This window comes from Zalophus californianus, chromosome 4, assembly GCF_009762305.2.
Source record: "Zalophus californianus isolate mZalCal1 chromosome 4, mZalCal1.pri.v2, whole genome shotgun sequence".
NCBI classification, from domain to species: Eukaryota; Metazoa; Chordata; class Mammalia; order Carnivora; family Otariidae; genus Zalophus; species Zalophus californianus.
The window spans coordinates 44296069-44321755 of NC_045598.1; the positions used below are offsets into that span (position 1 = coordinate 44296069).

A 25687-nucleotide genomic window follows, 5' to 3' on the forward strand; every position below is an offset into this window, starting at 1 on the left:
GTTGCTCTCTGGTTTTCACGTAATCATAAGGCCTAGGCCCTTGGGGTTTGGAGGGAGAGAGGAGACCCAGGCTGACGTGGGGAACTCTGGCTGGCTCTTCAGGTCAACTGTAGGGTCCTTAGGTGCTGGGATGTATGAGTGGCTTGTAATCTGTGAAGCATTTTCAGAGGAGAAGTAGAACCCTCATTGTCTGAACAACAACATACATTGAAAATAAATTATTTCTTCACTTTTCAGAGAGGGGCCTGAGGGAAGAACAGGGAGTCCATGGAAATCCTGCTTGTCAGGGATGGTGAACTGGAGTGGCCTGGATATTTGAATCAGCACACTGGGGTTTTCCAGCAGAAACATTATAGACCATAAATGCAGAACTAGGTCATAAAAAATAAGTTTTTGTGGTTAATATTAGTATTGCCTTAGAAGTTAATTTTTTTTTTAACACTGTGGCAATTCAGAATTACGAAGTCCATCCACATTTATCATCCTGTTGACTTTCCACAGCAAGTGGAAGGGGTCATTCTCCCTATTTTAGAGAAGAGGGATGGAGTCCAGAGAGGTTGAGTGACTGGGGGAAGGTCAGGTGGCAAATCGTCGGAGAGGCTGGGATTTGAACTTGGCTTTTTAGGTGCTGAACCTAGCAGTATTTCTTATGTCATGGTGGTGACCTTGGCAGGGTGACTAGTTCCCTGGAGTCCTCATGGAGGAATGGAGGTCAAGGCCGGGGCAGAGGCCTGTATGTTTAGAGCAGCTGGAGTTGTTGGAGATGTTGCACTTGGGGTGGGCTTGTATCAGTGGAGGGCTGGCTAGGCAGGATTCTGGAAGCAAAGGACATGGCACAGCCAGGAGGTTGGTTTGCTATCAGCAGCTATTATTTATTGAGGTTTTTTTTTTTTTCGGGGGGGGGTCAGGCAATATGTTAAGGGTTTTATGTGCATAACCTCATTTAATTTGTGGCAAACACTATTATTTTTAGGTTGTGAAACCTGAGTCAGGGAGGCTGAACACCATGGCTTAGGGAGGGATGGAGCCCAGATTGGAAGGCTCTGAGTGAGGCCTGTGCATCTGACCACCACGTGATGTCAGGATCGTCAGCCCACAAGGTCTAGAATGGGGAAGTGCATTTGTAGAAATAGGCTGGGGCCCGTTGGGGAGGTTCTGCTATGCCAGATTAAGGAGCTCTAGGCATCGTCTTTGGGGCTGCAGGGAGCCACTAGATGGGAAAGAAGAGCAGAAGTCTGCTCCTCCTTCCCGAGTAAAATGGAAATTTTACTTGTAAGTCAAGTGGGCACGCACATGGGAACCGCCTCCGTGCCTACTTCCACGAGCTCTCCAAAAAGGATATCACCGTTCCCGCTACACTCTTCCAATTTCTCTTAAAAATAAAATAAAAATTATTTAAGAGCCTCTTTTGGCCTCATAAATTCTGGAGCCATTTTTGCCAAGAATTTGGCAAGGGTCCTGTGAGGAGGCAGAGGCACAGCCTTTGGCTCGGCTGACTCTTGCATCTCCCTGACCAGCAGCCTCTGTGAGGCTCTTCCCTGGGGACGGCGCTCTTTGGCATCCCCCAACTTACTTCCTATGCCCCTAAATAAACCTTGTGGATTTAAATGCTCCCGCAGGGCCTCTCTGGAGAGAACAGTGTTCCTAAAACAAAAACTCGGATGACGTTCATGTATCTCCAGCTCATCAATCATGCTGCAGAGGGACTGACATCCCCACTGCCCTCCCAGGCTGTCATCACGGACGCCGGGGGCCCGGCCGGACTCCTCGCTGGCTGCACACGTCAGAGCAGAGGTGGCTGTGAGGGACCTGGGAGCTTGCCTGGACCTTTAGTTGAGGAGTGACGTGCATGCTGTGATGTGTCCGATGGAACTGGCCGAGACTGTCCTTCACTGGAGGTGCGGCTTTGTATCTGTGGCCTTTCTCCCCACCCATCGCATAGGGTAGAGCATATCTGTAGATGGCTTTATGCTTTAGAAGGACCAAATGCATTCACGAGCTCATTGAATTTTCACACAGCAACTGCAGGAAACCCAAGTTCTTATACATTTATAGGTCAGAGCGCTGAGCCATAGAGGGTGTCTCCTGGACCAATCTCAGGGTACTAGCCTCCTTCTTCCCTGCAAGTGTGGGATAGGGTGAAACTGGATTTTGAAGATAGTCAAGTCAGGCAGGAGAGGGAGCGATCTTTAGGAACACTGCGGGGTGGGCTGCTGAGCAGAGGGGCTGTATGCTGGCTCATCTGCCATTTGTGCTCCCGGCCCTGTTCTCTTCTCTCCCTCGCCCTGGGCCCTGGGAAGTTGACTCTCAAAGACGGCCTCTATGGGTTCCATGCCTTTTGGCTTCTGGTTGGATTCAGGCAATGGTTGGCACCGGCAGGAGATTGGGGTGGGAGGAGGGGACATGACAGGGTTTTCTCCCAGCCAGGAGACCATGGCTAAGTTCCAGGGAGCCAGGCTGCTCTGGACCCCAGGGCACCGCACGACTCATTGTTGGTCTCCTTCTGCTCGGCTCACATCTTTAAGAAGAGCCCCTTTATTCACTCCCCACCCTCACTGGGGATGTAGTATATACTACCTGAGTCGGTTGGCAACTCATACAATTCACCGTGCGAGTAGTGAACTGACTTGAAAAGGTTGTTTGTCACACGTGTTCAAGAGGGTATTGAGTGTAAACGCCTGCCCTTGATCTGCAGGCTGAGTAAGGACAGGCTGTGTCTCTCCTGGCCCTAACTGGTGGATTTGAGTCATCTCCCTTGGTAGCCTCTCTCTCTTCCAGTTCCTGCCCCGTCAAGGAATTTTCCACATGGTAAAATTTCCAGATAATGAAATGTCCGCTTTAAATGCTCTGAATCTGGAGAGAGCAGCTCAGGGGCAAGTTGAGTTTCTTCTGGTTCCAGTGGTGCCTGCCTCGTGCCTTGTGTCCTGTGGGGCCCTGGAGGTGCCAGTGATGGTTTCCAGGGTCCCAAACGGACAGCAGCTGTGCCCTCATCATGTTGTTCCTGCCACAACAAAGCTCCTGGTTGGCAAGAACACTTAAGGTAGAGCCCATTCAATTCTGTACAAGTGGTAATGTTTGTGGATGACTTTGTAATGTACATGTGATGATTATCATAGCAAACCCAAGCTGGGGAATGAGAAAATCCATGAAGAGTTCTGGGTCTGAAGCAGCTGTGCTCTGACTTCCAGATCAGATCGGCATTTTCTCCAGTCCTCTGAGAGTGTGGACAGTTAATCCCGGAGCTCTGTGCTCTGATCAGAATCTGTCATTTGTGTCTGGTAGATTGCTGAAAAAGACCCCCATTGGATAATGTCTCCTAGGTCCACATCCTTTTGCAATGTGACCTCATTACTCCTCCCAACAAGGGCTGGGGTCCATTTTTCTACCCCCTAGAATCTAGGTTGGACCGTAACTTGCTTTGGCCCGTACAATGCAGCAGAACTGACATTCTGAAATTTAAGAAGCCCTTTAAGGAAACTTTTGCTTTCACTTGGAGGGAAACATACTTGTTGTGTAAAGAAGCCCAGAGTATCCATATAGGGAGGCCATGAGGAAGGAAAAAAAAAAAAGATGCTGTGTGGAGCAGAGAGGAGAGGTCCCCAGGGAGCCCTGCCAGAATTTCTGATCCTCAGGATCAGGAGCAAGTAAAAATGATTGTCATTTCATGCTGCTAAGATTTGGGGTGATTTATTATGCAGCAATAGAAAATAGATACACTATAATCTTCACTTTCAGTTGACACACAGGGTGGTGGAGTTGGAACCCATGAATTCACAAATATTAAATGTTTTTTCAATAAATGCTTTGCGCATTGTCATACATTGGAAAGAATCCAGTCTTGGATCTGGGTTTGGATCCTGGCCCCGTGGGTGATCTTTCTGAACATGAGTTTCCAAACGGGTGAAACAAATGTAGAGCATCACAAGTATTCCAGGAGATAATAAATGTAAAGCATATGGGCCATGATGAGCACCCAGCCGATGATGGCTATTAGTTTACATGTTTTTAAAGATTGTATTTATTTATTTATATACTTGAGAGAGAGAGAGCACAGGGGGAGAGGGAGAAGCAGACCCTCGCTGAGCAGGGAGCCCGATGCGGGGCTCGATCCCAGGACCCTGGGATCATGACCTGAGCTGAAGGCAGACGCTTAACTGACAGAGCCACCCAGGCGCCCTCCCACCCTTTTTTTTTTTTAAAGATTTTATTTTTTTATTTTATTAGTTTACTTCTATTGCTGCAAAAAAGGTAGGGTCCTTGCTTTCAGTAGGATTATAATTTAGTGAAGAAGTATGATAAATCTTGGGGATGAAGATGATAAATCTAAACAACAGACTACAGGCAAGGGAGAAAGGGATTCCTTCCAGGGATGGCTTCTTAAAGAAGGTGACATTTAAATCAGGATTAGCAAAAGAAACAAGATTTTAGTCAGCCAACATCCTAGATGACAGACAGTCTCTTTAATGATAGCAATTCTTGTCACTTGAGGTTTTATGTATTGTTGAATTTTATTCCTTGTTTGTCTTTATAGCTTTATCCTCCTTAAGTACAATATACCCTCACATCGGTGCTGAGGCAGTACGAGTGCGAGGCAGCAAGGCGAAGGCCAAGTGTTTCTACATGGCCTCTGCAGAGGCTGGGCCTGGGGCGAGAAGAGGGACCATGATGTGTCCTGCTTTTTTCCCAAAGCCCCCAGTCCCCAAATACCATTGCTCTGAGGAATGTTAACAGGGACACGCCATCTTGGAATCCAGAGGTGCTGATGAGGGCTGGGCTCTAGCCAGACGCACTCAGCATTTTGTCTTTCTGGATCCTTCTGGGTCAGCAGCCAGTGTCTTGGATTTTATACAATCCGGCCAAGAGTGGCAGGGGACGTGGCCTTGGCAGTGGAATCTGCAGCCCCTCTCCTGTTAGGTAGACCGCGTTTCAATCTCAGCTCTATTATTATAGTTTGCAAATCTGGCTCAATTACTTCACTCCTCGGTGCCCACTTTCCTTCTCTGTGAAATGGAGATAATTATACCTCTTAGGTTGGCTGTTGTGAGGATTAGATAAAAAGAGACGTGGGGAGTGCTAAACCCTGGAACCTCGGCTAACGCTCTTTCCTCTTGCCTTCCCCTCTTGTCACAGATTGGTTTTCCCTTCAGCAGTACCCAAGCCCTTCGCTTTTCTCAGTGGTGCTGACCCCTCGGCTGGGGCTCCCTCCTAGGGGCTTCAGGTGGTGGGAGGAGGCCAGCATCGTGGTGCGAGTGAAGACAGCAGATTTGAAGAAAGATTTGAGTTCAAATCTCAATGCAACCGGTCACTGGCTGGGTGACCTTGGGAAAATTACTTGCACTTGCTGAGCTTCTGTGATCTTATTTGCAAAATGGGCACCAAAATATCACCTTTATACTGTCCTTGTGAGATTAAGTGACTTAAAGAATGAAACCTACCTGATCCGGGGGTTACTAAACGTCTCTTCCTTTCATGCAGGATTATGTAATCCCCTCCCATGTTCCAATTTGTATTTTGGCCAGTAACTCTGGTTTTAACACACCCTTAGCAGGCAATAACCAAAGGGACTGAATTTAGTAATACCTCCGGAGTTGTGTCCTCTGGTGACTCATCTGGAAAATAGAGCCAGGTATGGCGTGAGTGTTCCGTTGACCTGTCCTTGGGGTCTGGTTGTCCTAATGAACTGGACCCAGTTTTCCCAGGGCAGGTTCTGGAGGGGTGTGGTTCTGGGAGGACCTGGATTCGTGGTCACTCCCTGCCAGATTCCGCTCCAGGCCCTGCAGAGAATTCTGCCCCTCCGTAGCTCTGAGTTTAGGAAAAAAGACCAACTGTTCTAAGTAAAGGGTCTGACCTTATAGCTTGGGCTGCAGATATGGTTCTCCCCAGTGGTGTCCTGGAATGCAGTCTTCTAACTCCTTCCTGCTCTTCTTTCAAAGAGCTTATACCCTCCCCTCCAGTAACCCAGAGAGACTCTCCGGATAGTTAGCAGTGGGTATGTGAGGAGGCCTGGTTCTGCTGTCTCTCAGGTCATCACAAAGAACCAGGAGTCAAACCGTACTCTCTAAGGCAGGAGATGCCCACCTCCCATCAACACCAGATGCTGATGTTGGGGTGGTGGGGGGCTGCCAGCTGCTTGGCATAGCGGCGGAGAAGGGAGTCTGAAGGGGCCTTTCCCCTTTATTTTTTTTTTGCTGCTACTGATCAGGTTTCTCCTTGCCAAGGTTAAACTTGGTAACCAATCAAAAGGACAAAATCTTGCCTGGTAAACATTGCCAGGTATGGCAGGAAATGCTAGTGCTCACCAATATTCATGTTCTTTTCTTCTTTCTGAGTGTGGAGCACAACTCCATGTCGAGACTCCCTTGAGGCTAGGTGTGGCCCAGGGACTGGGCTCTGGCCAGGGAAATGCGATTCTTGTTCTCTTCCTTTGCCCACCTGCTGTATGGAGAGGTCTCTGAGCGCCTGTGTGCAAGGGGGTCTGGGTTCCTGAGCAACACATAGAACAGGTCCTCCCCCACCCCTCTGGCACTGGGCAATGGCATAAGAGAGAAATAAACTTTAGAGTGTTAACCTATTGGTTTAGGCACTCAAGAGATTTTCTCTCAAGTGACTTGCTGTGGTTCCCTTTCTAGATATAACCGAAAATGCATTTTAAGTGGCCCTTCCCAAGGAGCCAGCTATACAAATGACTAGGAAAATCCAATCCAGGGGGATGAATGTGGTGATAGGTACATACAGAGGGCTGGGCAAGCTCAGGGAGGGCTCCTAACTCAAGGCTTGGAGGCTCATTCAGGGAAGGCTCTGCAGAGCAACTCAGAATGTGACTGGGGGTGGGGGGGGGTGCTGATGATGAGAAGTAAGAGGCAAGCAGGTGCTTAAGGGGCCTGGGGCAGAGTAAGTAGAAGGTGGGGGGTCCTGGCCAAGGCCAAGTCAGGAGTCCTAGCTGAAGGAGAAACAAGGAGCCTTAGGGCAATGAATTAAGATCTTGAGTCCTGTGAGAGCGGGCATGGTTGGCGGGGCTTTAGGAAGCATGACTGGGGAAGGGCGTCTGCCATTCAACAGGGACTGAAGCCATCCCAAGTCTCTGAACTACTGTAGATTTGCTGGACCTAGGCGGGTTCTGCAGGGAAGCACCCACATGAGTCTGGGGTACTCTAGGTAGGGGTGGTGAGGGATGATGCGTTTGGGATCCATTCACGAGACACAGCTGGATTTGGTGACTCATAGGAAGGGAGGGGCTGAGGGCAATACCCAGGCTTTCGGCTCTGGTGTCTGAGTAGATGGTTGTGCCCGTTGCTCGCCGAGGGGGACTCTGGGGAGGAAAAGAGTTGCAAGTAGGTAGAAAAATGAATCTGGTTTGGGGAATCTTGAGTTCGAAAGGCCTCTGAGACACCCAATTAGAGAACTTAAGCGGGCAGAGTGCAGGATGAGTCTGGGACTCATGAGCAAGGTTGGACCTGGGGAGGAGTAACCGAGGGGAGGAGCAGGCCGAGATGGATACCCGGGCTCCAAACACCAAGCCTTCCTTCCTGCTTAGCACACAACCAGGCGAGGCCTGGATGGTTTCTTCAGCCTTGGCATCAGTCTTCATCTTCTGGCTATTGGCTGAGGCCCAAACATGCCTCCTGAACCCGCCTGAGCTAGGCTGACCCCACCCACCAAGGCGAGCCCCATTCTGTATTGGGACCCTGCTCTCTTAAGTCTCCATATCCAAGCTTTGGTTTTCTACCTTCCCTGCCTCAGCCCCGGTGTTGGAATTGAAATCAGTGGTGAGGCCTCTGGCTGCAGGATACATCGTGGGCCCCACTCTCCTCCCCACTGACGGTCTGACTCAGGCGTGAGTTCACACTCTGGGAATTTTAATGAATGCTGAGTATCCCAGCCAGCCCAGATTTCTCTGTTTCTGTGCCAGTGACTTCTCTAAGGTGATCCCTTCCCATCTGCCGTCCTCTGTACCAGACCTCTTCTGGCTGTTTAATTCAAGTCCCCCCCAAAAAGAAGAAAGCATTTGGAAAGTATGGTGAATGTTCCATTAAGCTAATTGACCAACATGTCTGAACATTCATGTGGTTGTGTTTACAGAGTCTGACCTGGGTCAGATATCTTCAGTTGCTTCAAGGGGCTCATTTTTTTTTTCCTTCTTGAAACTTCTATAGAAGTTTCTTTCCTTCTCTCTCTCTCTCTCTCTTTCTTTCTTTTCTCTCTCTCTTTCCTTCTTATTTCCTTCCTTCCTTCCTTCCTTCCTTCCTTCCTTCCTTCCTTCCTTCCTTCCTTCCTCCCATTCTTTCTTTCTAGATTGATCTGAGCCCAAATATTCCCCTAACTCGCTAAGTTGTCACAGATGATTTTCTGGAAACAAAATACTGTAGACCTATCTGATTCAGTGTTATAGGCTGCAGAATGATCAGATTCAGTAAAAAACCACACAAAGGGTTTCTCGCAGCCTTCACGAAAGCATTACTTGGGCACAGCTCTTGACGTCACCAGTTTGGAGAAGCCATGGTGGCCCCTGATTAGGTCCTTTAATCACTGGGATTCCCTTCCTATCTCTAAGTCTGCTTTTCCAGAAGTGAGCAGGTGGGCAGTGGCGTCATATAAGAGAGGGTCCTCCAGCCACCCCAGACTCCCCCTTCTTCCTCAAGCCCCATATTCAGCCAGTGACAGGCCTGGCTGCTTTGTTCAACACGTGTTTACTGAGAGTCTACCACGCAACAGGCAGGACATTTTAGCATTGGTGGGTACAGGGGTGAGCAGGGTGGAAGCAGTCCTCACCTGCCTAGAGACTCCACAAGGAAGACGATGCAAGCAGCAACTCCAGCAGAGAGGGGTAAGCCTTCTGTTTGGACTACATCATGATAGGCTTCCATTCATCTCGGCCTAAACAAAGCTATCACTGTGACGTTAGTTTTAGATGGCAAAGGGCTAATACAGACGTTGGTCGTTTGTTCCTAATCACTGTGAGTTCTGAAAACCTACACTCCGAGGACCCAAAGAGGAGGGGAGGAGACGGCACGGGCTGTGGGTGAATGAGAGACACAGGAGTCGGTGAAAATCTAGCAGGAGGAAGCACGGCACCCGTGTCAGGACTGAAGAAAGTTCATTTTTTTTTCAAACTGCAAAGTGACTGGTAATTTCTGCCCTGTTGAATGCGAAGGAGACCACCAAGGCTGCTAAACCCACTTGTCTTTCCTCTCCTGCTCGGTCTGCTTCCCATCCTGGAGTCTACAGTGGAGGGGACCTGGGTCCAGAGAGGAGAAGGGACCAGCCAAGGCCCCACAGTGAGCCAGTGACAGGTCTGGGCTGGACCCTGGGCCTCTTGACTTTGGCTCCAGGCAGTTTGCTCCCTCTGCATTTTTCTTTGTCTTGGTCGGGGGGCCTGCTTAATTCAATAAAAACAAAACCCACAATTTCCTTTCTAACCAAAGGCATCCCATTCTATCTTTGGCTGTAGCAGCCCAACCATAAATGGCCTGGCAGCCTGGCGGTGAGCTCGCGAAGGCAGGGTGCGGGCTGGGCCCTGGCCTGGTACCTGCCTCTCCTGGGCCACGAGCCATTAGGGAAAGAAAGGTCATCACCACAGTCACGTGGTGGGCACAGAGGGGCAAAGGAGGGGCCTCCCAGCACGCCCTGCAATGGCAACCAGGTCTGGGCGTGCCCTGGGCAGCCCAAGGATGCCCTGAGCTTGCCCGCCTGGAGGCCCGCATTGTCCTCAGCCCGGCGGAGCTGGTCTGTGCTAAAGTCTCTCCTACAGGCTTCGCCCGAGTCCCTGAGGCATCCTGACTGGGGGGGGGGGGGGCAGGTCCAGCTGCCTGGCCTCAGCTGTCTCTCCTTAGTGGGTGTGGAAGGGGTCTTACAGCCTGGCATGAGCCTGGGGGCGCCTGCGAGCCTTAGGAGATGGCAAGACCTAACGTTTACTGAGAGCTTGTGATCTGCCAGGCGTTAGTATAAGTGCTTCACATGTGATGGTCTATTCAATCCTCCTGAGACCTCTAGGAGGAAGCTGCTGTTTTGAATATCTGTATCTTACAGATGAGGAAACTGAGGCATGAGCCCCCCCCCGCCCCCCTGCCACAGCCAAGCAGTAGCAAGCCAGGATTCAAACCCAGGCAGCAGCATTTCGGAGACCATGTGCCTCACTGTGAGGAATGCTGGGGATTGCTGTCCTTTCCCAGTTGGATCCCATGTATCTGGGCTTTTGCCTCGGTTTCCCTGATCTGTACCTCAAACCCTTGATGGAGCTTAAGACCTTCTACATTAGCCAAGACACTTAGTTGCCTGTGTCAGAAACTGGAACTGGCTTAAGCACAAAAGGAACGGGGTAGGCTCCCTTCACCGAGAAGTCCAGGGGTTGTACCAAATTAAAGCCTGACTGAGCCTAGGTGCTCTGATGCTCCAGTCAGGATCATCCTTCTTTTTCTCTCTCAGGCTCTGTGCTTCCTGGTTATTTGCTGCATTCTTAGGCGGGGGCCTCCCATGTGAGGGGAGGACGGCCACCAGCAGCTTTGGCTGGCGCGGCTCGTCCTAGCTTTGGGAGCAGCTTCTTGTCCTAGTTTTAAGAGAAGCCCTCACGTTGACTCTCAATTTGTACTGACTCCAGGGCCCATCCTGAACCAATCAGCAGGAAAGGACGGTTCCCTCCAAGGGTTCTGCTGGCAGAGCCCCGAGAGGCAGGGTGGAGCTTCTGGCCGCCCTATCTGGCCCCCTTGGACGGGGAGTGGCTGAAGGTGGAGGGCAGGAAGGGAAGGAAGGAAGGATGTAGTGAGGACTAGGAGGAGACATGGATGTCAGGCGGATGAAACTGCCAGGTGTTCCCAGTACCTGCTCGGCGGCACCCCTCAAATGCCTGGGCCCTGAAACCCTAACCCCTGCCGGCCCCTTCAGCAGCAGAGTGAGGTGGCACAGAGCCCTAAACTGGCAGTCTGCCCGTTCGCAGAACACCCCCATTCCCCAGACTTCGGTTGGGCCACGTTTTGGATAATCCTGCTGCGGCCCACTGATCCAGGGCAGGTTGCAGGGAAAGAGTCTTACCAACCAGAGCTTTGATCTCCATCTCTCTGGACCCTCGTTTCTGGTCTGTAAGATGGGGTGATGCCACAGAGCTGGTAGGGTTGCTGTCAGGATTAGGGACCCAAGTGCCCCACCCAACTTGGGTACCTGGGAACTCACTCAGGACATGTTTGTGGAAACTGTCAGTGGCTAAGGCTCACGGGTCTGGAGGTCAGGCTTTGGACTTTAGAATCATCTCTAATGATGATCCCAAAGGTAGCAGGTGCATCCTGAAGTTAGCTGGTTAGCACGATGATCCTGGTTGGCTTTTTAGGATGGGCGCCACCAGTGAGTAACCAGCTGCTATGTGTCAGTCTCTGCTCCCCTGGGCTATGGCAGAGCACACTATCCAGAAGATCAAGAAACAGCCCGTGCATCATTCAGGAAATGGATGGCACACTCAAGTTGGGATCCATCATGAAGTTAAGACAGGAGCCATCCATGGCGTGCCATGGCAGGGCGTAGGGAAGTTGCAAGGTGGGATGGTGTGGGACCCTGGAACAAAGAACACAGAGGCTTCTTTGCCATCCCCAGCCCTGAGGGAGCCAAGGAAGAGAAGGGTGTGTGAAAGCCCCTCCCCCCCCCACCCCGCCACCCCGGTAGCGTCTGGACCTGCAGGTGAGGGATCCAGCCAGGGGGGACCAGAAAGAGAGGGAACGGGGTGGGGGAATAAATTCGCCAGCCTGTAGTTTCGCTTCCTCTAATCTCCTGATCATCCTTCGCATTGTCCCCATTGACCAGAGAGCAAGGACGCCCAGTGATATGATCCATACAAGTTAGGCATCGAGGACAGAAAGCTGGTGAGCGGTGGAAGGGGAGTGGGGCTCAGCTGACATATTGGCATATTTCTGCCCTGAGGGTTTTGGAGATGCGAGCATTTATTTAGCACAGAGAAAAAACTGCTAGCATGCTGCCCGGGGTCTCTTGTCAGTGTAGACTACTGGCTCTTCCAGACTGAGGGAGGGCTGCGGGTGGGAGAAGAGAGATGAACTCAAGACAGACCGCATTTTAAAAAATGGGGCCCACATTAGTGACTAGATTGTGATTTTTGGAGGAGGTGGGATTGGCACCCAGAGGTGGGGCTTCCATCTGCAGTTCTGAGTGGTCTTCAAAGGCGCAGGCTGCATGAGTTCGAATTCTAACTGTGCCAGCTAGGCAAGCTGGGGAGAGTTACTTAAACTCTCTGTGCCTCAGTTTCTTCATCTGGAAAATGGGAATCAGGCCATTACCAGTCTGATGGGGTAGTGGTGCTGATTAAATGGGTGAAAACATTCAGAGCACTTAGGACAGTCTAGTCTATAGTTAAGTGCTCAATACTTGTCAGCTACTATTATTGTCGTTGTTACTGGCAAGAGCTCTGAACATGGAGTCTCCAGACTTCTATACCAGTATGGGCTCTTCTGTGACTTGCTTTGTGACCTTGGGCAAGTCGCTTTCCCTCGTTGGCTCTGGTTTTCTCTAAAGTTAAAGTCTCTGAAGACACATTTTAGCTAAAAAATTCTAGAATCTGCAAGTCTCAAGTCCATCACAGATTTTGCAAAGCACCGCCCCCCAAGGGGAAATGTGTTTCCAAGGCCCCTCTGGCTCCTGCCAAGAGAGAGATCAGGTTTCTTCCCTTAGCATCAGCTGGAGGAGTTCCCAGTAAGAGGGTCGGCATGGCTCCTCCCTGCAGGTGTCTCAGGGCTGCGTGCTAATCTCTTTTTGATGGCCTCCACCTGCAGTAGATCTGGAATTTGCCAGGGGGAGGGACAAGCCCTCTGCTGCTGGTCCTCGGGGCAAATCACTCACTTCTGAAGGTCTCTGCCTAGAGGCGCGAGACCTGGCTTGGGGAGGGCCCCGAGCTGGAGCTGTCTGGGGAGGTGCGGGACTGCCAGCAGGCTGTCCTACCATCCTGGGCTGGGTAGGACGGCCCAAGGCCATTGAATGCTCTGAAATCCCAGCCTGGGGTTTTCAACTGCCAATATGATCTCAAATGGCTTGACTCAGGAAATTTGCCTTCCAGCTCTCTCTCCCTGCTTCCTCTTTGTGTTTCTTCTATTTCTTTCTCTCAATAAAACGTAAGCCCCTTGGCACGGCCAAGGGTGTTGGTCCAGAGATGCCTCCCAGCTCTCCTTGTCATCATCGTGCTCTTGCTTTTCGAGATCTCACTACTCCGGGGGCCTCCGTGCCTCAGTGATGCCACGAGTTCTGCACCGCAGGGACTTGGCATACACTGCTCCCATGCCCGGAACACCTCTCCATCCCTCATTAGCTCACTCCTACTCATCCTTTGGATCTCAGCCTTGGAGCCTCCCCTGACACCTGCGGTTCCCAGTGGTTACAGGTTTAGAGCAAGTGGACAACATCTTTTTTCCCAAGGGGATGGCGAGGGCGGGGCCGTTTCTGCGCAGTTCACGCTGGGCCCCCCCCCTTCCCCCTGAGCCTAGGATGGAGCCTGGCACCCAGTCATGGTTTGTAATTAATCAGTTTTTCTCCACTCATTGCTGCTTCTCTTCTTCTTCTTTTTTTCTTCTTCCCATTTCCTCTTCTAAAATGCAAAGCTGGTGAAGTCAGACCCCTACTAAAGATTGTCTGACTTTCCCACCTGGATAAAGGTTTGCTGTACAACGCTCCACAGGATTGCTTCTTGCCTTCTTCCCAGCCCTGTGCATCCATTAGCACTTCCTGCTTCACCCGCGCCCACCACGTGGTCCCTCGCATGTGTCCTGTTCTTCCCCATCATCGCCAGGCTTTGCCCAGGCTATTCACTCTGCTGGACCATCCTCACTGGCTGTTACCTGGTTATCTCTGGTTCTTCTGGTTCACAGCTCAAGACTCCCTTCTTTTGAAGATCTACCCCTAACCTTCTGGACCAGGATCCTCTTCCATCCCCTGTGGCCCCCTGAGCCTCCCTTCCTTGGGTCCTGGCCGTGCTGGGTTGGATCTGTGTCTTTGCTTGTCTGCATTCCTCACTACAGTAGGAGGGGCCTTAAAGGACTGTGCCTTTCACTCCAGAATCCCTGGTACCTTGTATAGATTGCCTTGCACGTAGTAGGTACTCAGCAAAGCTTTACTGAATAATGAGGTTTTTTTTTTTAATGTTCTTAACAAGGTCACATCCTGCTTGTATGAGATGACACATCATTTACCACCTGGACAGACATTGTTGGGTGGGTACAGAATAGCTACTCCACACTTGCCAATGACACTCAATTTTGGAGTATCACATGCTTAGGGGAGATGGCTGTGTCCTCAGCCCCAGGAGGATGAATCATGATTGAGTTAAGCCATCCTTGGTGGCCTCAAACTCTTTGTTAGTGAGAGGTTCGGGCATGGACATATGAATCAGTCACCTGAGAGACAGGACCTGAAAGCAAACTTGTTTGGGGCTTCTGGGAAAGGATTTCATTGCTGATAAGAGAAGCATGTCCTCTGTTTTTGGATAATGTGTCCTTAAGTGACCCTGGTTGCAACTATCTCGTGGCCATGAGGAGAGAAGACAGCAACTTGCTGAGGATGCAAAGCACAAGGCTAGCCGGCTCCTGAGCCTTCGACAGTATCTTCCTGCCCCTGAATTAATTAAACATGGAGCCTCCCTTCATTTCTGGTTAATAAGCCCTTCATTGCCTAAGCTGTTTTAAATCAAGTCATCTGTTACTTTTAGCTGAAAACATTTAAGCTGATTTACTGCCTATGTGTTCATGAGCAAGTCACTTATTCTTGCTAAGCTTTCGTTTCCTTATCTGTAAAAAGAGATGCCAGTCTTTTTGTACATCCATATACTGGCGATCTCACAAAAGAAGTGAGTTTACTTGGAATGAGGGTCGATCTACACACATGGAAGAAGGGGTTGGAATTGGTCCCCATGAGAGGCTGGATGAGATAAAAACATTGAAGATAGCTTGTTTTTTTTTTTCCTCCTCTTCCTCCTTTATTTTTTGACCAGATAATAGGCTTACACATCAAAAACTGTGGAATTAAGCTCCACAAAGCAGGAGGCTGGGTCTTACTAAGCTGCTCTCTTACATGCTGCAAAATCCAGAAGCAACAGGAACATTAAGCTCTGCCCCATGTCATAATGTCTTTACTATATCGATCTGGGCACATACATTATTTTTTTAAATTCATCAGAAAGAAACTTATTAAAAAAAGATTATTTATTTATTATTATTTATTATTTATTATTATTTATTTGAGAAAGAGTGAGAGTGCACAGAGGGAGAGGGAGAAGCAGGGTCCCCGAGCTGGACATGGGGCTCGTTCCCAGGACCCTGAGGTCATGACCCGAGCTGAAGGCAGACGCTTAACTGACTGAGCCACCCAGGTGCCCCCATCGGGAATAAACTTTTAAAGGAATGGAAAAAGGAAAGTATAGAATGACATAGGATAAAAATTTCCCCTCACCCCATTCTCCCACCTGCTAATTCATACTGCCCACCAGCACGCCTAGCCAGCCACCACTATTGCTCGTGTCTTGTTTTTCCACCTGGAGATGTGTTGTGTTCGTACAGGTATGGAGTGTACAAACATATAGTACAATTCCCATGTGCTTTTTTTTCTAACTTAAAGAGCACAGTTTACCATGTTCTGCTCTTTAGTTTTTCATTTGGCAGTGTATCTTGAGATTTTTCAATAACAGCTCATAGGAAACTTCTTCATTTTCTGTTATAGTGTCACAATATTTCATTGTAGGGTGGCATCCATTTATGTACTCAATTCCCCACTGATTGTCCTTTGGAGTTGGATGGGCTACTGTCGTGCCACAGGTGAGCCTCATCGACTGTCCTTTGGGTTGTTTCAAATCTTTTACTACTACAAACACTATTGTAATGAATAACCTCATGAAACGTCTGGTTTGACTGTAGGAAAAATTTTAAGAGTGGAATTGCTAGGACGAAGGATTTGTGTATTTATAGCATTCTCAAAGGTAGCCCGCTTGAATCTTTTCTTTTTTTTTTAAAGATTTTATTTATTTATTTGACAAAGACACAGCGAGAGAGGGAGCACGGGCAGGGGGAGTGGGAGAGGGAGAAGCAGGCTTCCCACAGAGCAGGGAGCCCGATGCGGGGCTCGATCCCAGGACCCTGGGACCACGACCTGAGCCGAAGGCAGACGCTTAACGGCGGAGCCACCCAGGTGCCCCCGCCCACTTGAATCTTAATAACGGTGTCAGGCTCCAAGGAAAAAGACTTTAAATGCCCTCTATTCACCATCCTCATGCCACACCTGTTCCAAAAATCATTGTGGGCCACTCTGATCCCCTTTCTTTGCTCCTCAAACATTCGTTGTGCACGTGGGATGGGTATTCTTGTGGAGGGGCTCTTTCCTGAATGAATGGGCAAATGGAACCCTGGAGATGATGTAGCAATGAGGACTTGGAGCCCAGAGAGGGAAAGTGGTTTCTGCAGGACTGCACAGTGCAGCTGCAGCTGGGACCTGGCTTCTTGACTTCCCGTCCAGGACTCTCTCCTTTGTGCAGGCTGTCTTCTCTCCATTGCAGTGCTCTTCTGGAAACCTCCTCAGGAAGACTCCACCATAACAGAGTTCACCTCTTAAGCAGCGTTCTCCATGGACCCCTTGTCATCACGTGCACACTCCGGTCTTGTTGCTCGGAACCACTTACCATTCACTCAGTCATCCACTCAGCGTTCACAGGAAGGGAACACAGCCTCGGGACTGTCACCAGAGGGGGAGGGGCTGGGTGCAGGCTAGTCGCTCTGCCTTGCACTGGTCTGTCCGTACCAGAAGCAGGGAGGGCAGTCTAGTCAGGTCCACTTCCAGAGGATAAAGACAAGCTGGATGTCCAGGGGAAGGAACCGGTTGGAATGGGGTGGAGGAGCTTAAAAATAGGTCTTGGAAAGGCAGGATGGGGGGAGAGTAGAAACCATTGTTTTGCAAAAGAGCTTTGGGGAGCTTGAGGTATGTGTTCAGACGGAGGTCTTTCCTGAGTAGAAGGTTTGCGGGGGGGTGTTCTGTGCTACCTCTGAGAAAAGAGACAGGTGCCTGGGGGGTTGTCTAAAGGCAGGCGCGAACACCGGCAAGGTCAGACCCTGGGCTGGGCAGCTTTGAGGGGTGAACCATGTCATTCCTGCCAAAGACCCTTTGGTCAGCCTCCATGACTTTTAGGCTAAAGGCCAAACTCCTTACCATGTCCAACAAGAGCCTGCGTGGTCTGGCCCCTTTCCCACACGGTGTTCCTCGGGCCTCTTCTATCCTCCCCCCTGTTCCTGGCCTCCCTTCCTCCCCACTCCTCCCTGTTTCAGTGTTCTCGCACATGCTGTTCCCTTGGGGATGGGGCCAATGACAGTTCTTTCCTATACCTGAAATAATGACAACAATGATAGGACAATAGTAGCAAACACACGGGGAGCACGCTGCCAGTAATCTAAGTATTTTACATCTATGTTAACTCATTTAATGTGCACAAAAGCCCACCAGGCGGGTTTACGGGTGGGAGACTAGCAGGTGGGGTCCTCAGGAAGCCGGCTCCGAGATGGAGAGGTGTGTGTAGGCTGCTTAGGAGGGAGTGCTCTTGGGGCCAGCAGCTGTGGAAGGAGCGGGGGAGCAGGAGGGCCTTAGCGGATAGCTGAGCTGGGACAGGGTCTTACCAAGACCCAGCTGACCCCTCGGGGTGCTCGGGAGTGCGGGTGGTCCACATCGGGGTGAGGGGATTGGGCTTTGTACCCCGATGTTGGTCAGACATCTGTTGTGAGCCAGAACTGGGCTGAGGCAGTTTTCTTCCACTGGACTGTCCCCAGAGAGGGCTGCTGGCTGTGGGTTGTCTTGAGGATGGTGGTCCCAGCCCCTGGGGCATGAAGCTCCTCATTCCTTGAAGCTGCGCCTGGGAGCACATCGCCGCGGCCACCACGGAACAGAGCGCAGGCATAAAGGTCAAGTAACTGCCCCAAAGTCAAGAGAAATCAGGGTAGGAACTCATACTACACTGCCTTCCGGGGAATCCTTGTAAGTGTTTAGAGGTGTAGACACAGGGCATGTTACAGCTCTTACCACCTTACAGGCCGGAAAAGTCAATATTGGTGAGGTTAAATTGCATTGCTTTTAGTGAGTAGAGGGGGGGGCTTTTAATACCATTTCATTAACTAGAGAATTAATTAATAGAAGCTTCACTAGAGCTGGAACTTGTTCATCACTGTCATCAACAGGGCCTAGAATGTCCGGCACATAGTAGGGCCTCAGTGGAGTGGATTACTTAGTTCACATAGCTGTGGAGCTTTGAGTCCGGCTTCCCAGGCCCCTCTGTTCCCTCCACCTGTGATAGCCCCTCAGAGACCATCTGGTCTAAACACCCTCAGTTTACAAATGAGGAAACCGAGGCTCAAGGGACTTGCCTGGGGTCACGGAGCCTCTCAGGGGTTCGGCTCCGGACTCGTGGGCCAACGCTCTTTCCACTGGGTCAGCGTCTCTGCCAGTCACCTGTCGTATTTGTTCAAATGCAGATTCTGATTCAGAAGCCCCAGTGGGGCCCTAGGTTCAGCATCTCTAAGGAGCGCCTCTGCCTGCCGAGCCTGCTCATCTAGGGACCACCCTTTGAGGAGCACAGCTGTTGGGAACCACAGACTCCTGAAAGTAAGAAGTCCCTGAGAACCAAAGAAGGTTGGTGTCCCAAGTCGGTGTCGAAAGCCTGGGGCCTGTTCCTCTTCCTGCCGCACGTAATCCAGGTGCTGTCAACAGGCAGCAAGAACACCTGGTGGTGGGGTCACAAATTCACTCAGGCGCCGGCTGTTCCTGATGAGGCTCCCCACTAAATCAGTCACCTGACGGGGCTGGCTCAGACCGCCTGTGTGTGGGGGGCGTGGAGCAGCGGGGCCCCAGCAAGGGCGTCTGCAAGCCTGGCTGCTCAGGTGGGCGGGAGGCAGGCTGAGGTTGGTGGCTGAGATCCGCTCCTTACTCACCGGAAGGCCTGGGGTGAGCTGTTTCTCCATGCCGAGCCTCAGTTTCCTCACTGGTGAAATGAGATAGTATTTGCCTCCTCACAGGCTCTTGTGAAGCTTCAGTGACTGGAGCGGAAAGTCCTTAGTCGACATGGAGCGAATGCTTGATGGATGTTCGTTTCCTTGTTTCCATTTTTACAGTTACCGGTCTTCTAGAGAATTTCTGGGCAATGAGGGAAGGAAGAGGGAGGAGTGGAGTATTTCTCAGCTTCCTACATGTGGGGCTGGCAGCCTGGGGTACCTGTGGGAGGGTTCCTGCATCCTAACAGCACTTATGCCCTGGTGCAGAAATCTGGGTGCCATCTTGGCCTCTGTTCTTTGTCGTAACCCCCATATCCAATCAATCACCAATTCCTCTTCTTCCTAATTTCTGAGTATCTTCTAGGGCTGTTCACATCTCTTTATCTCCAGTGCCTCAGGAAATGGCCGTGCTTGGTGATTACTGGTAAATTACTGGTAATTTACTTAACGTTCCCAAGCCCTTTGCAAGACGTGTGAGAGAGAGGTCTTACTATACCCACTTTACAGATAGAAAGATCTGGGCTCACCATGGTCAAGTGGCTTCCCCAGCTTGTCAGGGGCAAAGTTGGGATGCACCCAGCCAGGCCTGTTGGATAAGGGAGACTGTGCCTTAGCTGTGAAATGAAGGATTTTGCTAAGGATTCTTTACAGTTCTGTATATATCTTATTGTTTGCTCATGCCTCTGCTGGATGCCGCTCTGCCCATAAATGGGCCACTTCCCTTCCCTCCCAGCTCCAAAGCCTCCAGCATCACAGCTCACGGGCAAGGCCTGGCCACCTGCCCAGGCTCCCCTTAGTCAAGCACATCTTTGCATCAAAAGTGACACAGATTCATCCTGATGTCCTGAATTTCCTCTGGAGAAATTATAGATGATGAACCTTTCACCAAAGAGGACTGCTGAGCTCTTTGAAATCCTTTGAACACCTCTCCTCCCCCATCCCCATTGTCCCTGATCCAAGCCACCATCATCTATTGGATTTCTTCATAAACTTCTAGAATTGGTGCCTTCACTTTTCCAATCTCCACCCCATACTACAACTGGACTCTGTTTTAATAAATGCAAATCCAGTTATTATTCCCCTGGATGAAACCCAGCAAAGGTTTTCTTTTCTCCTTGGAATAAAGTCCAGAATCCTCCCCTTGACCTACGAGGGCCCTGTGATTCTGTTCCTTCCACACACCCGCCCCCCGTCCCGCTTCTCACATCCACTTCTCTTCTGCTGCAGCTGTGCTGGATGTCTCTCTGTTTGCATATCGGGTCTCTGCCTGAAGGCTCTCCCCCATGGCTCCCCCTGCAAGCCTCCTCAGGGGGGCCATTTCAGCCCACACAGCTGGGCTTTGATCCTCTGCTCTAACCCTCCCTAGAACCCTGTGCCTCTCCTATTACAATGGGCCCATGCATACATAATCTCTACTTGGCTGGTTGGGGTGAAGAGTAAACAGAACATGAGATGATAATTATAAGTGTGTTAGCGTAGCACCGAGTGCATAATTGCTTCTCCATAAATGTTAATTCCATTCCTTATCTGGGCCTGGGGCCCGGGGCGGGGGGGGGGGGGCGGTAATCCATGTCCCATGGGGCTGCGCTCATTACCACATCTGACAACGTGGGCATGGGCATCTGAACAATAATCATTTCATTAGTATCCCCAAATGGTCTTTACTAATGCCTCTCACTTTACGTGGGGACCTCAAAGTCTCTAAGAGACACAGACCAAAAGGACTTTTGGTCCCCACTGTGTGCTAGGCTCTGTCCTGGGTACGGGAGGCATGCATATTGGGTGGACTCCATCCCTGACCTTGGGGAGCTCAGAGTCTCACCAAGGACAGAGACACTCCCAATTTAATTTTTGGAGAGCATATAGTGTGTATTTCTCTAGGTTATGAAAGAGAAGTGGGAGCAATTTCTCTCTTGCCTGAAGTCGATGCCAAAGCTGCCATAGGCTTTTATAACTTAAAGGAAGTTTAATAGGACCCAAGCTACCCCTGTATTGTACGAGTGGAAAAGCAGAGGCCCAGATTGGGAAGGAAGTATCTGAGGTCACACCGCTATATATTGGTTGAGATAGAAGCACAGTGCACATCTCAGATACCCCTCTCCTTTGGCTCATTCCTACTCCTACTCTCCTTTAAATGACATTTCCTTAGAAATGTTTCTCCTCTGGGGCGCCTGGCTGGCTCAGTCAGAAGAGCACATGACTCTTGATCTCGGGGTCGTGAGTTCAAGCCTCACATTGGGTGTAGAGATTACAAATAAATAAACTTAAAAAAAAAGAAAGAAAAGAAATGTCTTTCCTATCCCCCCTCCCTGCCACACACACACACACACACACACACACACACACACGGAAGACCTCTCTTATCAAGGCGCTTGCTCTCCAAGCCTCCTGTTGGTAATATTCATCAGTCACTTATTGAAATGACTGACACATCAGCGGTCACTTATTGAATCTCTTTCTCTCTTGCATTAGATTGAAAGCCCCCTGAGGGCAGGAGCCCGGTCAACGTTGTTCACTGCCTCCTCTCCAGCACAGAAAGTGCTTAATAATTATTTGTTGAATGACTAAATGCTGCATGCCCCTGACTCATCCTCTGAGTGCACGAGAACCTTCTTCTGGCTCATCTCCTCAGTGTTACTAAGAGCCCTGTGGGAAATCAGGAACAAGGGCATAGAAGTGGTGCCATTCAGAGTCCGCTTTGCACCCGGCACTGAACGAGGTGATTATCACAGAGGACCTCACTAGACTTTCTAGCAGCCTCAGGGCCTGACGGGGTTGCGGAAGGAGACAGAATCAGGAAACAGATTTTTAAATTTAATTTTTAATTTTTTTTTTCCCTTTAGAAGCCAAGAGGCACGGCAATGGGTGATTGTGACACTTAGAGGCACCCAGAACCTTCCCAGAGGAGCAAGGAATTCAGAGTCGCATAGGCCTCATGTCACCAAAACCCAGGGTGGGGAGGGCGTGACTGGGTGTTGGTGGCGGTGGGGTCCATCCATGAGCTGGTCTGCTGCATGGCAAGGCTTCATTGAACCAGCCAAGAATGCAGTGGCTGTTACTAGGGGTCTCCTAGACATTCATTTACTGCCCAATATACCCAACCCCACTGCAGCCTGGGCTGTGTTATTCCTCTCCTGTTAGCTGCGTGATCTTGGCTAAGGCGCCCCCCGCCCGCGGTCCGGGCTTCACATGCTTCCCCTGTAGAATGGGGATCAAAGAGTACTCAGTGAACAGGCATTCTGTGAGGATGAAATGCCTCAAAATAAGCAGAGTGCTTGGATAATGGTGTCAATAACTAATGTTGATGGAGGACTACGTGCCGGTCCCCGGACAGTGTCTGGCTTTGAGTGGCCAATGGTATGTACTTGCTGGGGCTGCTGTCACCCAGTGCCACAGACGGGTTGGCTTACTCAAGAGGAATTTGTCCTTCCCCCAGTCCTAGAGGCTGGAAGGCTGAGGTCAGGATGTTGGTTCCTTCCGAGGCCTCTCACCTTGGCTCCTAGGTGGTCCTCTTCTAGCTGTGTCCTCACGTGTCTTCCCTTTGTATGTGTCTGGCTCCAAATTTCCTCTTCTGAGAAGGACACCAGTCATATTAATTAGGGCGCACCCTAATGACCTTGTTGTGATGTAATTATCCCCATAAGGAGCCCATCTCCAAATACGGTCGCATTCTGCAGGTTAGGGGTTAGGATTTCAACACACGAATCTTAGGGAGGGGGACGCAGTTCAGCCCATAGCAATAATGAAGAGAAGTTTCCTGAATAATTGAATAATGGGGTGTGGGAAGGCAAGGTAATTAAAAGTGCAGGCTCTGGAGTTAGGTCTGGGCTGGAGTCATGGTTTTGCTTTTTCGAACCGTGGGAGCTTTCCCAAATCACTTAGACCAGGGGCTGACGCTTTTTTTTTTGAAGAACCAGATAGTAAATATCTGAGGCATTTTGGGTTCTGTATTCCCTGTTGTAACCCCTCACCTCTGCTGTTATAGTGCAAAACCAGCTGTGCGCAACATGCAGAATGAGCATGGCTGTGTTCTAATAAAACTTTATTTACAAAAACAGGTCGTGGGCCAGGTCACTGACCCCTGAGCCTCAGGTTCCTCATTCACAAATGAAGAAACAGCTACTCCCCTCTCTGGGTTGTTGTGGGAGTACATATGACAGTTAGCAGCCCTTACATTTTACTGAGCTCTCCATTGGTGCCAGCCCTGTGACATTGTCACCGTTCTTATTCTTGTTCCTATTTTGTTGTAGAAGAGAACCTCCTGGTACAAGAGCCCTAAATTAGGAATCAGGAGATTTGAGCCTATGGCAGCATTTCTCAACATTTACACAGTTGGGGGCAAGTGGTTTCCCTTCTCTAAACTTAGTAGCTCCATCTGTAAGACAGGGACCAAACTCCTGGCAAGAGGGGAGATGGGAACGTGCACGGCCTGCTCTCAATGGCCCCAGAACCACAGGGAAGGGAAAGGAAGCCGCCCCCCTGTTGATGTTAGGTGAGCGTGGGAAGGCCTGTCCTCTGGCTGCCAATGATTCCTGGCTGATTGACCTCCTGACGCCCCCTTTTATCTGACACCTTGAACCGTCTTCCTGACTCCCTTCCCTAGTCGGGCTCCCACCGAGCACAAGGGCTGTGGAACCCAGCCTCTCCCACAGATTAGAAAGGAACCTTGCCTAAGAAATGCTTTCACTGGCCAAAGTGGAAACTTTTCACAGGGCTATCCAAACTGGACAGTTCCAGGGCTGTGAGGAAGAGTTTCCTTTTTGGGGCTGGGATGGCAATGGGATGCGATGGGTTGGGGCAAGAGAGGACAATGTGAAGATACTATGTAGCAAAGCTGCTCACAGCGAGATGGAAGGCAAAGCTCTTCTGGTTTTAGGCAAACATTCTTTTGTGAACCATGATTTCTCCCATTGCCTTGCAGAACCACGATTGTTTCTGCTCTGTGTGTGTGTGTATGTGTGTGTGTGCGCGCGCGTGCGCATGTTCACGTGCACACACACACAGAGGTGAGGGTGCTGCTGGAGGGCTTCCTCTGTGGCTGGGAGGTCAGAGCTTGCCGAGAGGGTGTGGGGCAGCTAATCTACCTGCCGTCCAGCACGTCTGTGCACCACGCACTGCCCTGGGTGGTTTGTATACATTATTTATTTTTTTATAAAAAGATTTATTTATTTATTGGAGAGAGAGAATGAGAGTGCACACGTGCGAACAGGGGGCGGGACAAAGGGCAGAGGAAGAGAGAGACTCTTAAGCTGACTCCCGCACTGAGTGCAGAGCCCGACCAGGGGCTCGATCTCACAACGCTGAGATCGTGACCTGAGCTGAAGCCGAGTTGGACGCTCAACTGACTGAGCCGCCCAGGCACCCCCTCACGAGATAGCATTACCCTTCACAATTTGAAGAGGAGGAAACCGAGGCTCCGAGAGGTTGGGTTCCTCCCCAAGGCTGGAGCTGGGAGTGGAGTGGAGGACACAACCCCGTGTGCCTGGGTGAGAGAGTGCGCTGAGAAACTTGGCTGCATCCTTCTACTGCTCAGCTCCAGGCCCTGGTCAGGCTTGGGCTCCGGGATTCCTCCCCGCCCCCCCAGCCACAAGGTGGGAGCTAGAAAGAGTAACAGTTGTCTTCTGTCTCAGGTGTTTGTACACCCCTTGCCACCCCCAGGCGAGGGCCTCCGTCCGGCTCAAACGCCGGCTCCGCGGCCGGCATGTCTCCGTGACGTGCTCCCTCTGTGCATGCTGCGTTTCAATGCTACGGTGGCTCTTCCCACCTAAGCAGCTGCTCGCCTACGCCAGGCCCCGGGCTGAGTGACTTTCACATTTGTTTGACCCCCACCCACCGATATGAGGTAGGACTTGCCATTGTCGCAGATGGCAAAATTCAGATATAGAAAGTTTAACAAGCCGCACAACTAGTTGGCTACAGAGCTGTGTGGTAATACTCCAGCTTTGTCCGAGTTCCAAGCCTCTTCTCTGAACTGCTCTGCTTTCCTGGCCCAGCACGTGTGTGATCAACGTTTGAGGAGCCGGTGAACTGTCTGAGTCTTCCTGCGAGCCTGAATGCTGGCATCCTGAGTGCCTCTCTCTCTACCCTGAAATCCTAGGTGGGAGAGCAGAGATTTTTGCTTTCACGTTCTTAGCCGGCAAAAGCTTCTGGGGAAGATGCCTGCCTGGTACTGTAGTGGGTGGCAAGGGTCCAAAATATTCTTCCCCCACAAAGAAGTGCAACGCTATTAGGTTTTATATGACACCCTCACACTTCCCTCTTCCTTTTCCTCTCCTTGACGAAAATAAACCTTGCACATCAAAACTCACTCAGCGTCAAATGTCTCCTCTGGGACCCTTGGAGTCTTGAAACCCAAAGGCTTCCTCCATCCCTAGGGAGAGGGGCTATTTTGAATTTCTTTTTTTTTTTTTTTTTTTTTTTTTAAAGATTTTATTTATTTGAGAGAGCGAGAGCACATGAGGGGGGGAGGGTCAGAGGGAGAAGCAGACTCCCCGCCGAGCAGGGAGCCCGATGCGGGACTCGATCCCGGGACTCCAGGACCATGACCTGAGCCGAAGGCAGTCGCCCAACCAACTGAGCCACCCAGGCGCCCCTATTTTGAATTTCTTAAGATACCAATTCAAGAAGGTGTCCCCCTCCCCGGCACACTTCCCACAGCTGCAGGGATAATTTCCTACAACAATTAGAACATC

The 25687-nt window shown here is 50.5% G+C and overlaps 1 long non-coding RNA gene across 1 annotated transcript in view; it reads left to right on the forward strand.

Annotated features, from left to right (window-relative positions):
* The first annotated feature begins 2878 nt into the window (after window positions 1-2878).
* LOC113915614 overlaps window positions 2879-25687 on the forward strand; it is a 61592-nt gene continuing 38783 nt past the window's right edge. The window contains exon 1 of the long non-coding RNA XR_003517790.2: window positions 2879-3040. This is a non-coding gene — a long non-coding RNA (uncharacterized LOC113915614). The remainder of the gene's footprint in view (window positions 3041-25687) is intronic.